The sequence below is a fragment of the Schistocerca gregaria genome, chromosome 1 (genome assembly GCF_023897955.1).
Source record: "Schistocerca gregaria isolate iqSchGreg1 chromosome 1, iqSchGreg1.2, whole genome shotgun sequence".
NCBI classification, from domain to species: Eukaryota; Metazoa; Arthropoda; class Insecta; order Orthoptera; family Acrididae; genus Schistocerca; species Schistocerca gregaria.
This window is the reverse complement of record NC_064920.1, coordinates 200166716-200182774: the sequence shown is the minus strand read 5'-3', so window position 1 is coordinate 200182774 and position 16059 is coordinate 200166716. Positions and strand designations below refer to the sequence as shown.

The following is a 16059-nucleotide window of genomic DNA, read 5'->3' as shown; positions in this document are numbered from 1 at the left end:
TTGTTCCGACGAGCTCACTATCGACTTACAACTGGAAAACAAATATGTACAGTAGTATCTAATCTGGAAATGTTCTCCGTGGGGAATTTCGTGTTATTTTTGCCAGTGGTGTAAATCAAAGATACAATTGCACATTAATAGTGACTGTGTTTTCGAGCTACATATGAATATGTCAGCTTCACATCACAGCATTTTCGACATCTGATGTCGTACCTGTGCGACGTTGTGTGGTATGAAAACTAGTGTGGAACCGCTTAGCTAGGCCAATCAAAGACATTAATAAATAAAAGTGGGCACATCAGTAAAAAGATGGGTATGGATTAATAGAAGCTATTTCTCACACTAAAAGTGTCAGCTGACATTGTTGTCGTCTTAACTTTCTTGTATTTTGGCTACAATGAGGAAACCATCGTTTATTTTATTATGGCCCTCCTCCATATCAAGTGCCTCAGACGTTATTCTTAGAGATTAACCTTACATGAATGTGAACCGTTGACAATAAATCATACAGACAAAAAGGAAAAGAAAAATTTTGCGTTGCTACAGACCCTGCACCACACATCTTACGGTGGCTTGTCGTTTACAGGCACGGATGTAAGTAGAAGAAAGCCAAAAATTGGATGGATAGATCGCGTAACTAACAAGGGGAGCAAAGAGCTTTATGGCACAATTTGTCTAAATGAATGGGTAGTCTGATAGGATACATCCCGAGCCATTAAGGAATAGCCAGTTTGTTACTGGAGGGCAAAGTGGGGATATAAATTTATTGAGAGATCAAGGCCTTCATGCAGTAAGCGGGTTCAATTGGATGTACAGTAAAGGTGTATAGTAAATTAGTTCTTTACAGAGTGACTATTATTGAACTATATGAAACAAAATCGCCGTAACTTCTGAACGGTTTGAGTTAGGACGTTCAAACTGCACGGTTGCTGAGGGGCGTCATGGGAATAGTGTGCGCATGCATGGTTTAATTTATCGACGAAGCCTTCTTTCACTTGGAAGAGATCGCCAGTAAGGAAAATTGGCGCATTTGGGGAACTGTGAATCCGCCTCAACGGATGGCTGTGTCCACTCACCGAATAATCGGTGTGATATTCGTTGATGGTACGGTGGCTACCGAACGGTAAGTGAAGATTTCGGTAGATGATTTCATCCCCATTATCCGAAGTGACCCTGTTTTCGACAAGATGTGGTTCATACAAGACGGAGCTCGACCCCGTCGAAGCAGGAGAGTGTTTGATGTCCTGGAGAAGCACCTTGGGGATAGCATTCTGGCTCTGGAGTACCCAAAGGCCACTGGCACGGGCGTCGATTGGCTGCCATATTCTCCGGCTCTGAACACATGCGACTCCTATTTATGGGGCTTTATAAAAAGTATACAGCAGTAACCACGGACTATTTGCTAAGCTGAAAATACTCATCTAGGAGGTCATCGACAACATTGATGTTCCAGCACTTCAGCGGGTCATGCAGAATTTCACTATTCGTCTGCGCTACGTAATTGCCAATGATGGCAGGCATATCGAATATGTCATAACCTAAATCCGAATATCTTTAGTGGTTTGCATGTTGAATAAAGTGTGTACAATCCGTAGTTTGTAACTGATTAACGTTCTTTGCATATAGTTCAATAATTGTCACCCTATAGTGATTGTTGCATGTTCCATGGATCATTTTGCACGATAGGTCGTAATGATGTGCAATTAGTCATTTTATATTCACATCGCAAATTAATTTGTACATATGGTAACATTCTGAACATTTCTAAGTCTTTTTTCTATTTTATTTATTACAAAAAGAAAAAAGATGTGCAGATGTAATTTCAACACAGAAACTTTTCCGCATTATAGTAACAGAAATTTTCTACGGAGTAGGAGTTGTCAAGGAGAAATTATCTCAGGTAATTTTCAGATTTTACTTTGCTGTTTGTCAGACATTTTATGTCGTTGGGTAAGTGATAAAAATTATTTGTTGCAGCATTGCGCACACGTTTTTGCGCTAAAGACAACTTTAATGTGGAGTATTGAATTTCATTTTTCCTAATTGTATTGTAATTGTGTACGTCCTTGAAGTGAATTATTATTTACAGAAAACTTCAGGAGGGAATAAATATACTGTGAAGCAGTAGTCAGGATGCCCAACTCTTAAACAAATGTCTACAACATGATCTTTGGTGAACATCACATAATTATTATTCTTACTGCACGTATTTTCGTAATGAAAGCTTTAAAACAGCTCTCAAAAGCAGATAACGTGGTAAGAGATCATTATTAGTTTAGGATGAGGCACAGACTGAGTTACATATTTTTCCATTTTTTATCATGTGGCCACGATTTCATAAACAGAAGAGTTGGTACATCCTCACAAAGGTTTATGTCTCATACAAACACAGATAAACTAGAAACGTTATGACAGGTTTCAAGCTGCTACTGACATCAGTTCAAGTTGTTGACCAATATAGGCTTAAGTATAATGCCCCTGTCTCCTATGTTATGAACAAGCTTCCTCCGTGTTCTAGACCTCTCGGTGTCAGCCAGAGCAGAACAAAGGAACGGGAGAGCCTAGATCCAGTCCCCGCGGCCGGGGTCCAAGCGAGCAGTGCGTGCGCAACAGCTGCGCAGAACACCCGAGGTGGGCAGCAGCCGATGCAAAATAAATCGAAGCAGGCTGTGGTGTTGTGAGGTGCGCAGTGAGGTTTGCTTCGCATTTTCTGCGATATCACCGCTCTCCGTGAGTGTCCGGTGTTCAGGCGTTGCGTTTTGTGTCTACGGGCATCGAAACATCTAACGAGCTGTCGGGAAAGTGCTTATGGAGGTTAGTAATTTATTCCTACCGCCAACTTTCTTTGTTCAGTCGTGTTTTGACAACACGGCATCAGCCATCTTGCCTGTTTACATGTCATTTCATAGAATTGCGAGAAGTATAGAGTATGTATGTGTGTGTTTTCAGGCGTCTGTGGTTTCATTTTCATTATGTTCTTCCTGTAAAGTGATGACACACAGTCTCCGTGCTGAAAACATCACCTAACGATTCTCTGTCTTAGAACGAGAAACCGCCATGGATTTTCTACTTTGTTACAAATTTCGGCATTGACGCGATTTGAGTAGCCGTTAAACTTCGTAACTGTTGACTATTTCAAAACTGAGGCGCATTTCAAATCAAGATTATTCACCTTGTTATTTTGCTGAGCGCTTTGTTGTTCCAATCAGCTGGCGGCAGCCATGTGTTACAGCTGCTTCCTTTCATGTCATATCCAGTCGTGGTGTGCACTAGAACTGCATTCAGAGGTTTCGTTAAGACTTCGTGGACAGAGTACAATAATCACTGTTACATATAGACTTGACGGAGGATTCACAAACACCGAACGAACGCTACATCAGTCTTGACAACGGAATGCATTTTGTGACGAATATTTACGGAAATGACAACGTCGTGGGAAAGAAAAGGAGAGTAGCGGAAAACAGTATAGTTACTTGAGCCCTTATAATAAATCTATGGTACGCAAAACGAGACATCAGTCTCTCTCTCTCTCGTAACAGTGAAAAACAAGTTATGTTCACTGAATCTGAAATGTTGGGGTGTTGAATTACTGTGCCTGCCGCATGCGTTCATTGAGAGAGTATCAGTAAATTATTGAAGTATCCGTCGTCATATTTTTGCATCAGTTTAGATGGTTTTCAGGAGTGGTGTATAGATAATATACAATTTTCCCAGTAGAGGTACAGCCAAATTAATTACTTTTGTTTGCTGTAATTATCCCAGAGTGTGTTCAGAGCAGTATTGTTTTGTTTTCATACTCTGGATCATAACAAACAAGTACTGATAAAGATGTGACTCTTTATCAGGTGTCTGAGATTTTTCTTGTATACATTTTCAGAGACAGATGTTCAGAATAAGTAATTTATACATTGCTCTATACTTGCAGCATAAGTCTCTTTGTTTTGAAAATTATGGTTTTGAAGCTACTAATAAACGAACGTTCAGCATTGATAAAATGGAGGAAAAGAGGTTCTTGTTTGCAGTTAAAGAATGTAGTTTTTCATACGGAAATCAGTGATATAAGTACTGTGTTTAATGAGAAGAGTGAACTCATTGTTTTAATATATTTGTGTGCTGCTTTCTTGACTGAAGTTATTTAGACAACTCTCAAAAGCAATTAATATGGTAAGAGATCATTACTAGTCTAGGTGAGATACAAATTGTGTTACAGATTTTCATTTTTTATCGTGTGGCTACTTCATAAATAGAGTTTGTCAACTGTGCATTTGTTGTCAGCAATATAGTTTTATTTTTGTGTACCTATAGTGAGTATTAAGTAACAGTACATCAGTTGCAGAATGTGTGATGTTTTGGAGTGTTTATTTTTAAAATGAACTTTTTGTGGTGACCAAACAGGTTAGATGTTATCTCAATATTCTAACACAAATCATTTTCATTTTACACCACATGCTGTGAGTGTTGTTGGACAATACACACTGCATTGCAAAGCTTCTGAGCAGCTTTGTTCTTGTTTTGCTGTATTGGGTTTCCATTTGAAAAGTAATGTGGTTAAAATTTGTTGAATCACCTCCCATATTTATTAAGCTTATTGGTGTATGTGCAAGTTCAAACAGCTTGCTGACAGTTATAACAAGAGTAGTATAAAAAGTATCTGCTGTGTATTTGCAATATTTCAGTACCCACTTGAATGCTACGGATAATCAGTGCTTCATTAACAGACATCCTGAAAGATCTTATAGAAAGACAAAGATGTATTTCACAATAAATAATCAAAAGTCATAGCTGACAAATTACTTTGCTTAATATGCATAGCATGCATGGTAGCTTTAGTAAATTGTGGATACTTATCAGTTTTTCCTTGCAGTATAGTAGAAATGTGGAGAATTGGTACATATTCTGTAGAATATTGCACTGGAGCACCTTGTAGTCATGTGTGTATTTTTACCTCACAGTAATGTGTTTGTAGTCTTACTTTTGAACGTAATATAGGTAAATGAAGAATGCTAGTTAAGTAGTTATGTTCAAAGATTAGTACATCCTGTCTCTCATGACCTCAAGGCCTTTTTGATAAGCAATTACTGTAGTAAAGTGCAAATGCTGCATTTGTGCAACACACTGCCATTTTCATAGAAGCTGCAAATGCTTTTTATAATCAATAAGATGTCATGTGGTTTCATATTAGACAGTGATTCATCTAATTAATGCCGTTGTTAGAACTGGACTTTCTCCCACTGCTATACATATGAATTGTGTACACTCAAGAATGAATTCTGGTATCCAATGCCATAGTTTTCAGTACGTGCACAGGACCAGGTTTAGTCAAGTAAACCACAAAATGTTCTAGGCCTACAGATAACTTGCACCACTGAAAAATGGGTATTATTGTCTGATTGTGGCACACATAGAATTAAAAATAAAATCTCATTGAGTATTCTTTGGCCACTTTTTTAAAAAAACACATTAGTGTTCAGGTTTTGAAATACCTTGTGACTACCTGATTCGAGACTGAAGATGCCCAATTGCTATTTAAATTTATCTGTGCCAAGACCTTGTATCTGTGTAGGACAGGATAAGAGCTGTGCAGCATGACAGTATACGACTGTCAATGAATTTTTTATGTGATAGCAGTGCCTGAACAAGTGTACTAGTTTAGATGTTGGTCTTCCAGTCTTCACCATATCATGAATGGACATATACATGTCTCCTCATCATATTTTGCATTCTAGTCAGTGGTACTTGTTAACCAACAGTTGGGAAATCCCTCACACTGTCCATAAAAAGGAAAAAAAAACCTTTCTTACTCTCCCATATATTGTTTTCAGTACCAGAAGCAGTAAAAAAATAAGTTTTATTACAACAAACATTGCCATTAATTCAAAGACACTTTTTCTCTCTGCGGCATTTACTGAATAACAGATATATGTAGTAATAATTGAGTATAGAAGAAAAGGGGCCCAGTTTTAAGAGACATTATAATGACTGTAGTAACTTACGGGATTGGTATGTGTGAAATAATTTATTGCAGCTAGTAAGGTTTAGATTTCAACACTAGAGGAAGTATGGGGCATGTTGGCCATGCAGAAAAATGCATTGCTAGCATCGTACGTGGTTTAAGATACTGACGTTTACTGCTTTCTTGTACATACTTAGTCTGGCAACTAACAATGTTATTACTGAGTGAGGTGTTGCAGTGGTTAGGACACAGTATTAACATTCGGTGGAACTTTTCTTAATTTCACATCACCTTCTCCAATCCAAGTTTGTGATCTCTCTCTTGAAAATCACATTGTTGATGAACAATAAACCCAAATCTTCTTTCCTTCATTTTTGCAATGTTACCAATCTTACAAACATATTTTCATGCTGGTAGCCATGTATTAAAGTTAGAAATTGAAGTGTTTACATATTTATTATAGACTGCATTGTTTCCGCTTGATGAAAGCCAGTATGTTCGCAGCAGGGATACTGTCCGGAAAGGTGCTCCATTGCTAATCCTGCCACATCCACCCACATATTTTGAGATGGTTGATAGAATGGTTTCTTTGGGTTCATGTAACATGGCAAACAGTATGGTGTGAAGCATCAAATGGAAGTATGAGTACAGTACAAAAGTAGTCAACAAGAAGTCCCATTTCAGAATTTAGAGCTCTGACTGCATTTTTAACTAACAGCACTGATTACAGAAAACCTTTGCTCTGTGGTTTTTAGGAGCAGTTTTAAGATACATAGACAACAGTGTAATAATTGTGTAGTTGCTCTCACCTCCATTCCACAGATATTAACATGTCCTCTCTCTCTCTCTCTCTCTCTCTCTCTCTCTCTCTCTCTCTCTCACACACCCTCTTACCTTCGACAAGCTCATCTCTTCAACAAGATGTTCAGCACTTCCCCTGAATGTGTAATCCTTTAATGTCTTGTAGGCGATGCTATTGTAATCTTTACGTTGTCATCTTTAATTTTCTCCCATTGTTGAGAAAAGTGTCAATAGTTATTAATGGCATACTTCAAACAAGAATTCTAAGCTTATATACACGTAGTCGGCGCACAGCAAAGCATCCTTAGCTTCAAAAAATGAGTACTTTTCTTTGCTGAACACGACCAATCTCGATTGTGAACCATTTTGTTTTCGATCACAGGGAATGCTTGTGCAAGAGACATTATCCTAAAGGTATCACTTTTTCAAATCTTGAAATTAATTTTTTGCGTGATAATCGGCGTCCTTGTGACATACACCGATCTAGATTTACAGAATTGTTGAAAGACTGCGTGAGGTCTCAACGAAGTCAACATGCTTATTTTTGAACTCGCGTCACGCACTATATTTCATTGTTTTACTATGCGCTGAAGTTCAACGTTTGGTTTGCTTTTCTTCGCTGCACTGTGAATTTACGTTTAACCTCGAAAAGAGTGCTTTCATTTTACAATAAGTGATCCACTGCCAAGAACAACACGATTGCCATAATTTACCAAACTGTGATACGCCACTCTTGCATCTGCCCATATTTTCATAGCAGTTCCATCTATGTGTCTGTCTTCACTAGCAGCACATTTTTTTGCGATGAAATGTAACATCTTTAGGCTGTAAATGTCATCTAATGACGACCCTGCTTATGTAAATGGCTGATTGGCAAATATTTCAAGATAATATGTCGCTAATGTTTGTTTCTCCAACTAGAGCTATATTGAAGTTACAGCCCGTTGTACAGTTTACATACGTCTATAATACGTCTTAAAAGGAAGGTGTTATTTTTCTTAAACATGCTGGCATTCATCGGTAGTTAATACGCAGGAGAGTAGTAGGCGACTGCTGCTTTATGCTTGTGATCGATACTACGGTAGGCTTCAAAATGTTAACGACCAGAGAAGCGGTTCTCGGCGTGTTGAGACGGGCATGCTGTCTGCCCGGAAGGCGTTTGGCCGCTGCAGCGCAGCTGCACTGGGTTCAAGGGCACGGAGCTCAGGGCCGCCCTGCAGGGGACAAAGGGCTGCTACGTCACACAGCCCTTCACGCACCTGCTCCTCCTGTTACTGCTGGTTCCATTTATTATTAACATTTATTACCATTGCTGCGTCAGTGAACTGCCAGGAACTGATGGACTGCGACAAGTTTGCGTTAAATTACAATAATACGTGCATGTAACTTCAGGCAGTAATTAAGAAAGGAGGTACACAGTTCTGTATCTTATTCCTCACATTGTTAAAATCCGAGCATTCGACAAGCAGTAAAGGGAACTGACAAGGGAACCTCCCCATCGCACACTCCTCAGATTTAGTTATAAGTTGGCACAATGGATAGGCCTTGAAAAACTGAACACAGATCAATCTAGAAAACAGGAAGAAGTTGTGTGGAACTATGGAAAAAATAAGCAAAATATACAAACTGAGTAGTCCATGTGTAAGACGGGCAACATCAAGGACAATGTAGGCTCAGGAGCGTCGTGGTCCCGTGGTTAGCGTGAGCAGCTGCGGAACGTGAAGTCCTCGGTTCGAGTCTTCCCTCGAGTGAAAAGTTTTTTTCTACAAAGTTATGATCTGTCCGTTCGTTTATTGACGTTTCTGTTCACTGTAATAAGCTTAGTGTCTGTGTTTTGTGCCTGCACCGCAAAACCGCGCGATTAGTGGACGAAAGGACGTGCCTCTCCAATGTGAATCGAAAACATTTGATCGCAATGTCATAGGTAAACCGATTCCTCCAGAGGAAAACACGACTGTTATATTCTATACGACGCTGGTACCGGCATGTGCGTCATATGACACGAATACGTTGTCGTCGACCCACCTAACTTGTACACTTGGCGAATGGGTTTTACCTTACCCGATTTTGGTTTTCTTGTGGATGTGATAATCACTCCCAAAAAAAGAGATGAAAACATAAGTGTGTCACATAAACTGCAACAAATGAATGTAACAGTTTCATAGTCGCACAGTTTTCCCTGTGCTATGTCAAAACATATGTTTTTAACGTTTTCAAATTTTTCCTTGTGTAGACCGTTAAATACTGCATATGCCCAAGTAAATCTGAAAATTTCCTGTAATTTTGGAGAGCGAAGTGGGTGCCAGAACTTTGATAATTGTCTGAAAATAAAAAATAAAACTTTTCACTCGAGCGAAGACTTGAACCAAGGACCTCTCACTCCGTAGCTGCTCACGCTAACCACGGGACCACGGTGCTCCTCAAGTCGTAGTTGTCCTGTATGTTGGCTATGTTGCGCATGTTGTATATTTTGCTTTCTTTTTAATAGTTCCACACAACTTTTTCCTGTTTTCTCGATTGATCTGTGTTCAGTTTTTCAAGGCCTATCCACTGTGCCAGCTTATAACTAAATCTGAGGGGGGGGGGGGGGGAGGGGTTGCGATGGGGAGGTTCCCTTGTGAGAAGAAACATGGAAAGGGAATAAGTCAAGGGAGAAGAATTATGTTTAAAGTTTGGTTATTGCATATGTCGGAGACGGCATTTAGACTTGGAAGGTCCGTTAAATGGGGTGGATAATGTCTTCAGAAAGAAGTCATAAGTTGAACATAGAGAAAATTTCATCGAGGGTAATGAAGGATAGTTGTTGAGGGAATTAAAAGTTGTGGGTATTTGCGCAGCCAAATAATTGACGATGGTAAGAGAAGACCCGATATGAAATGTAGACTGGTAATAGAACAGAAAATCTTTCCTGTACGAGATACGTATTGATTAGCGAAAACCTTATTACTACCGCCCGCTGAAAGATATACAGGGTGGACATTAATAAAACAAACTGCAGGGACGGATTTCTCAACGCAAATGGAGGAACAAATGTCCTGTGAACGTGTCCGGAAATGCATCGTTGCCACGGTAGACGGCACTGAGGAATAAAAGTTTCTCTATGTGCGTTCAAATGGCTCTGAGCACTGTGGGACTTAACTTCTGAGGTCATCAGTCCCCTAAAACTTAGAACTAATTAAACCTAACTAACCTAAGGACATCACACACACACACACACACACACACACACACACACACACACACACACACACACACACACACACACACACACACACACACACACACACACACACGCCCGAGGCAGGGTTCGAACCTGCGACCGTAGCTGTCGCGCGGTGTTCTACACTGTAGCGCCTTGAACCGCCCGGCTACCGCGGCCGGCGACTGTGTGTGTGTGTTCCTTTTGTGTTGCAGGCTGTGAACTGACACAGTGTAGTGTAAGTAATAGAATGGATCGGTATTCAGGTCGGGAACAAGCCACGCAGACGGAAATGGTCGAGAGGCAGCACGACTATACCAAAGCAAGTACCCTCACAGACCCCAACCTTACCACATAACATTTCAAGCCCCTTTTGGGAATTTGTGTGATCAGGACTACTTTCAGACAAACGACCTTGCAGGGAGGCGGAGGAATGTGCGTACATCATACTCCGCCACACCATTAGGTGGCTTGTGGAGTTTGATGTAGATGTAACAGCAGTTTTGGAGGAGCGAGTTCTACAGGACATTGAGACGAACGCTAGTACAAACTCCAGGCAAATAACCCGTCAACATGGTGTACGCCAAAGTAAGGTTTTGTGTATCCAGCATTACAACTGTTAGTATCCCTTGCAACGAGAGCAAGGATTATCAGCAATGAATTTCCCTTTGCGAGAAGGATTTTGTTCCAATACGCTTTGCTTTTCGTTGCACGCATACCGTCCACTTAAGGACAGATGTTCATAGGATCTTTCTTACTCCATTTCCTGTTAGGAATCAGCCCCTGTCTTATTAGGTTCACCCTGTATAAGCGCGACTGACGAATACCTCTAGTAAGGCAACAGGTGGATAGTGAGGATATTCTACAGCAAGAGCGACTTCAGCAAAGGCCAGATTGTCGTGCCATGGGTCAAGGATTCAGGGATAACGAAAACGGCAAAGTTTGTCGGCTCTTCTCTTGCTGAAGTCGTGAGCATCAGTGGAAAGTGGTTGATGGAAGATCACAAGTAGGCGACAATATGTTCAGCTTCTGACCCTAATCACAAAACATGGAAGTGTGAGGCTTGCCCGCGACTCGTGGGCGATCTGACGACAGAATTAAAATGCTGGTGCAGGCACAAGTGTTGCTCGGAGCAAACCAATCAGCGCCTATTGTTGTTGAACATGGGCTCTGCGGAAGACGACTCCTACCTGTTCCCATGTTGACCTAAAACCGTCGTCATGACCGTGCATCAACGGAAACGTGTCAGACTGGCTCTCGGCTGCTCGAGTAGATACGACAATTAAAAATGCACCACATTGTAGAGCATCTCAAAGAATTTGTCATCAGTACGCCTCTACATGTGAAACATGTGTAGCACGAAGAATATCGAGTCTATATTCAATTTCTTGCCAAGTTCTTTGTAACATTTCCTCTGTTATTTTGCAATCGCATTAGTGATATGATGTAGCATCTCAGGAATATCGTCCACTCTGGTCGTATACACGTAGTCCTTCACGAATCCGCACATGAAGATCTAATCTAAGAAATTAAACGGCGTAATGTCTGGTGAACGTGGTGGCCAGGCAGTAGGACCTGCGCGTCCGATCCAACGATTGGGAAATTTCCTATTCAGGAACTTGCGAACAGCCGTTGACCATTGCCGCGCAACTCCGTTCTGTTGAAAAATGATGTTGGGTTGCAAGTCTTGTATCTGAAGGTACACAGGCCGCTCCAACATGTCCAGATACACTGACCCATTCACTGTTTGTTCCGCACAGAAGAACGGTCCAACAACCCTGTCGTGCATTGCCCGCACCAGACGTTTAGTTTAGGGCTATCATGAACGTGTTCAATGACAACGTGCGGATTTTGTGAACCCCAAATCCGAACATTATGCCTATTAACTTTTCCTGTTAGATGAAAGGTTACCTCATATGAAAATAAACATCTTTCCAGGAAGCTGGCATCCGTATCAGTAGGCTGCAGCCGCAGCTAATTGTTGTCGGCGTGGTTTGTCGTTCGACGTTAGATGTTGCAGAATTTGCACTTTGTAAGCGCACATACGAAGACGCTGGTGAACTACACGATGCAATGTTGATCGATATACATCAAGTTGCCTAGACGCTTGACGAATTGACTTACGTGGGCTTCTGAGAAACTTTTGTCTGATGTCCTCCACCGTCTCTTAGTGAAACTCCGTAACTTGCAGCGCCACAATGGCCGGCCGTGGCGGTCGAGCGCTTCTAGGCTCTACAGTCTGTAACCGCGAGACCGCTACGGTCGCAGGTTCGAATCCTGTCTCGGGCATGGATGTGTGTGATGTCCTTAGGTTAGTTAGGTTTAAGTAGTTCTAAGTTCTAGCGGACTGATGACGTCAGAAGTTAAGTCCCACAGTGCTCAGAGCCATTTGAACAGCCAGAATGTTTCCGAACACTTCCTGTTGCCAGAAACTTCCTATACCATTCCTTAATTGTTTGCGCATCAAGTGGATCACATTCATACAAACGACGCTAATTTCTTTGCACAGTAATCAGCGATTTTATTTCTGCAAACCACACTACTGCTTGCGCGCTGCTGTGGTGTCGCCATTTTCCCGTCATGCGTTCATGCTGCACTCTGGCGACGATACTTGGCACTTCTGACGCGGGAATATATTTCTTAGAGTTGCTCTACAATGTGGTGCATTTTTCATTGCCGTATCTTCTGTGGCTTCTCTCTCCTGGGTCCTTGAAATCAGGGAGGTTTGAATGGGACACCATGTCCTATGGAGGACATTCACCTGGGCTTCTATACAATCGTAATCGAAGTCACCGTGACAGCTGTGGACTTCGTAAAGGTTATTACGGCCCACCTGCATCCCTTCATGTTAATGTCTTTTTCCGACGTCGATGGCATGTTCTATCAGTGTCCTTGTCACAGTGACAGAATCATGGCATAGTAGTTTGAGCAGCATTGTAGCATTGATGTCTTGGCCACCAAATTGGACTGGTCGCAATCTGATGGAACACGTCGGGGCTCTATGAGGGCACCAACTCTGCGCCTACTAAATACGGCCAATAATTTGCTGGAATTACGGAACCTGTACGTAGACGTTTGGTGCCACCTACCGCAGGACGCTTACCAGTGACTTTCCGAATCTGTGACACCTATATTCGCTGCTCTATTGCGCTAGAGTAAATATGTTGTGGCTCATCATTCATGTTCATTTAAGTGTTAAGACGTCTTTTCTGGAGGTATTTTCCAGAAGTATCTGATGTAGAGAAGTGAAAGGTCGGCGATAAACAGTTCGGGCAAGAAGAGACTAGGAGCTTTTGAATTTGGTGCTGTACCATAATGCTGAGGATTAACTGATTAGATCGAATAACGAATGGACAAGTACTGCTTCGCATGGTGCAGGAAAGAAACTTAAAGTACAATTTTATTAATTAAAAAAAAAGATGAGGTTCAAAATGGTTCAAATGGCTCTGAACAGAATGGGACATCTGAGGTCATCAGTCCCCTAGAACTTAGAACTACTTAAACCTAACTAACCTAAGGGCATCACACACATCCATGCCCGAGGCAGGATTCGAACCTGCTACCGGAGCGATCGCGCGGTTCCAGACTGAAGCGCCTAGAACCGCACGGCCACATTGGCCGGCCAAAAATGAGGTAAAAACTGTAGAGGCTTGACTGGATTAAGCGGATTGATGGGGATATAATTTGCAGTAATATGCAGAGATGATAGACGTGCACGGGATAAACAAAAGTGAACAGCTACACTAAGCCTGTCTTCTAACGGAGGCCACAACAACAATAAAATTTAAATTATAATAATATAAAACCACTATTATTTCAGTGTCATGACGAGTGCTTTAGGACAGGTGCAAGTGAGGTAGACTTTGTTATATCACTGGAAAAAATTCGGGCACATAATGTAAATGATGTTCTTTTAGATCATACAACATTTTTACGTTGGACATGACAGCTGGTAGATATTGGACGGATTACTAGGACACTAAACATTCTAACAGCCACCGTTGTGAATGTTTTGCGCCGTGGCCAATGTAGACTGCCCTTATTCCATGTGTTTTGATTGTGATTTTCATGTGTCTTGCTGGATTATTTTAAGTTTACTTACGTCCGAAGTTCCGCAATATTTTAGAAATGACATTTCCCGCCTAGACTGTTGCGATTGAGGCAGCCAGACACGTATTGGACGGAAACAGTCGAAACTCTCAATTCAACAGAAATGGGTTATTACTGTCCGTTTGCAGAATACACCTAAAAGTTGTCACTGCTTTCTCCTGTAACAGCAAGTAAACTCTTTTATTTGTAAACCAGTAATGGTGACGAGTAGTAAAATCATTAATGTATTATAGCCATATATTGGCCAGTTGGGGGTAAAAAAAATATTAATTTTACTAAACTGGTGGTTTATAAACAAAATATGTTTAAAGTGGTAGTAAATTTGACTTACTCTGATCGCCGCCTTTATTGAAACTTTAGTGACAGTGACTACATTTGCAACTGTATGCAAATCAATTACTAAGTTGTGATTGGCAGACTTATGATCAAATGCCATTGCGTTCACTTGCTAGCTGATTCGTTTTGTTTCTGTAGCCTCACCCTTTTCAGGGTCGGTCAGTTCCATTTTGAATACGTAACTATTCAAAAGGCAAGACATAAATTGGACGCACGGCAGATAAGGAAATCTGCATCCATATCTCTTAGTCACCCGCTCTTCTCAGTATAGATAACCTTGTGGTACAAAGATTCACAAATACTCGCACGAATCACACATACCAATGCAAACTTGCTACACATGAACGTAAAACAAATATTTTTGTGTAGAATTAGACAAGATGAAGAAAAAAAAGCTATGAAATCAAAGTTTATATGTGAGCTTAATCTTTTAAGAGTGCGTAATTTAAGTGGAGAATGTGGCTTGAGTAAAATTCAATACACTTAGAAAAGTAGTCTTGCTACACAGTGTTTTAGGAAATTAAATTGCTTTTAAGATCATCTTGTTCCTTTTGTAAACTGTTCCTAAATATTTCTAACTTCTCCAACAAATGGTATTTAGCCACTGTAGGGCCTTTCTGTCCTTTTCAGTATGCTCCCAATGAAACGCAGCCTGCAGTGCGTCTGTAGTCGTTCTTTGTACGTTGTTGTTCTCAAATATTTGGATGACATGGCAGTCTCTAGTCACTCGTTAATCCAGTAGTCAAAGGCTGCTTGTCTTTTAAATTTGCCGAAGCGCACACTTCCTACTTCAAATATTAAGGACTACTCAACAGTAATTGCATGCCGACAAGTGTGGCCGAGCGGTTCTAGGCGCTACAGTCTGGAACCGCCCGACCACTACGGTCGCAGGTTCGAATCCTGCTTCGGGTATGGATGTTTGTGATGTACCTAGGTTAGTTAGGTTAAAGTAGTTCTAAGTTCTAAGGGACTTATGACCTCCGATGTTACGTCACATAGTTACGTCACATAGTGCTCAGAACCATTTGAGCCAAGTAACTGCACCAGGGTGGTATTTTTTCGTTATCTAAACCGTGTACTACCGAAATTCCCGTCCGATAGAATTACCTCATAGATAATTGTGTAATACACGAGAGCTTTGAGGTCGCAAGTTGTATTATTCACAAAATCTTTAGTATATAACGTGATCAGCTGTGGCCCTGTTTCATTTCCTGTGACACTCCGGTTATTACCTCAGTCTTTGTATTTATCCATCCATAGCACGTCATGATATGTCATATAGTCTCTCTCTCTCTCTCTCTCTCTCTCTCTCTCTCTCTCCCTCTCCCTCCTCCTTCCCCCCCCCCCCCCCCCCCCCCCAACAGTAATTGCATGCCGCACGGTATCAAGGGATTTTAAAATCTCGATACACTTAATGGCACTCAATTATTTTATTGTTACTGTTTCGGCAGAACTGGGAATTACATCGATATTTGGCGGTGCATATTTTATTTTGCCGATTTCACACGCCTGTGTTATGTCAGCAACCATTGTAGCTCGCAAAGACAGAGCGTGTGTGAGAAATGCGAAGTACACAAAGTAGTTTCAGCATTAATTGCCTGTCCATCTCACAGAAGTTTACACAGGTACTTCAGCTATCGTTTCAGGAATTGTCACAAAT

General features: G+C 41.1%; 1 protein-coding gene across 2 annotated transcripts in view; it reads left to right on the top strand.

Moving 5' to 3' along the window:
* Positions 1-2612: 2612 nt before the first annotated feature.
* LOC126336741 (protein yippee-like 2) overlaps positions 2613-16059 on the top strand; it is a 566443-nt gene continuing 552996 nt past the window's right edge. The window contains exon 1 of one of the 2 annotated variants that reach the window (XM_050000740.1): positions 2613-2814. The gene's annotated coding sequence lies outside the window, so the exon portion shown is untranslated. The remainder of the gene's footprint in view (positions 2815-16059) is intronic. The other variant, XM_050000749.1, reaches the window with a different exon arrangement.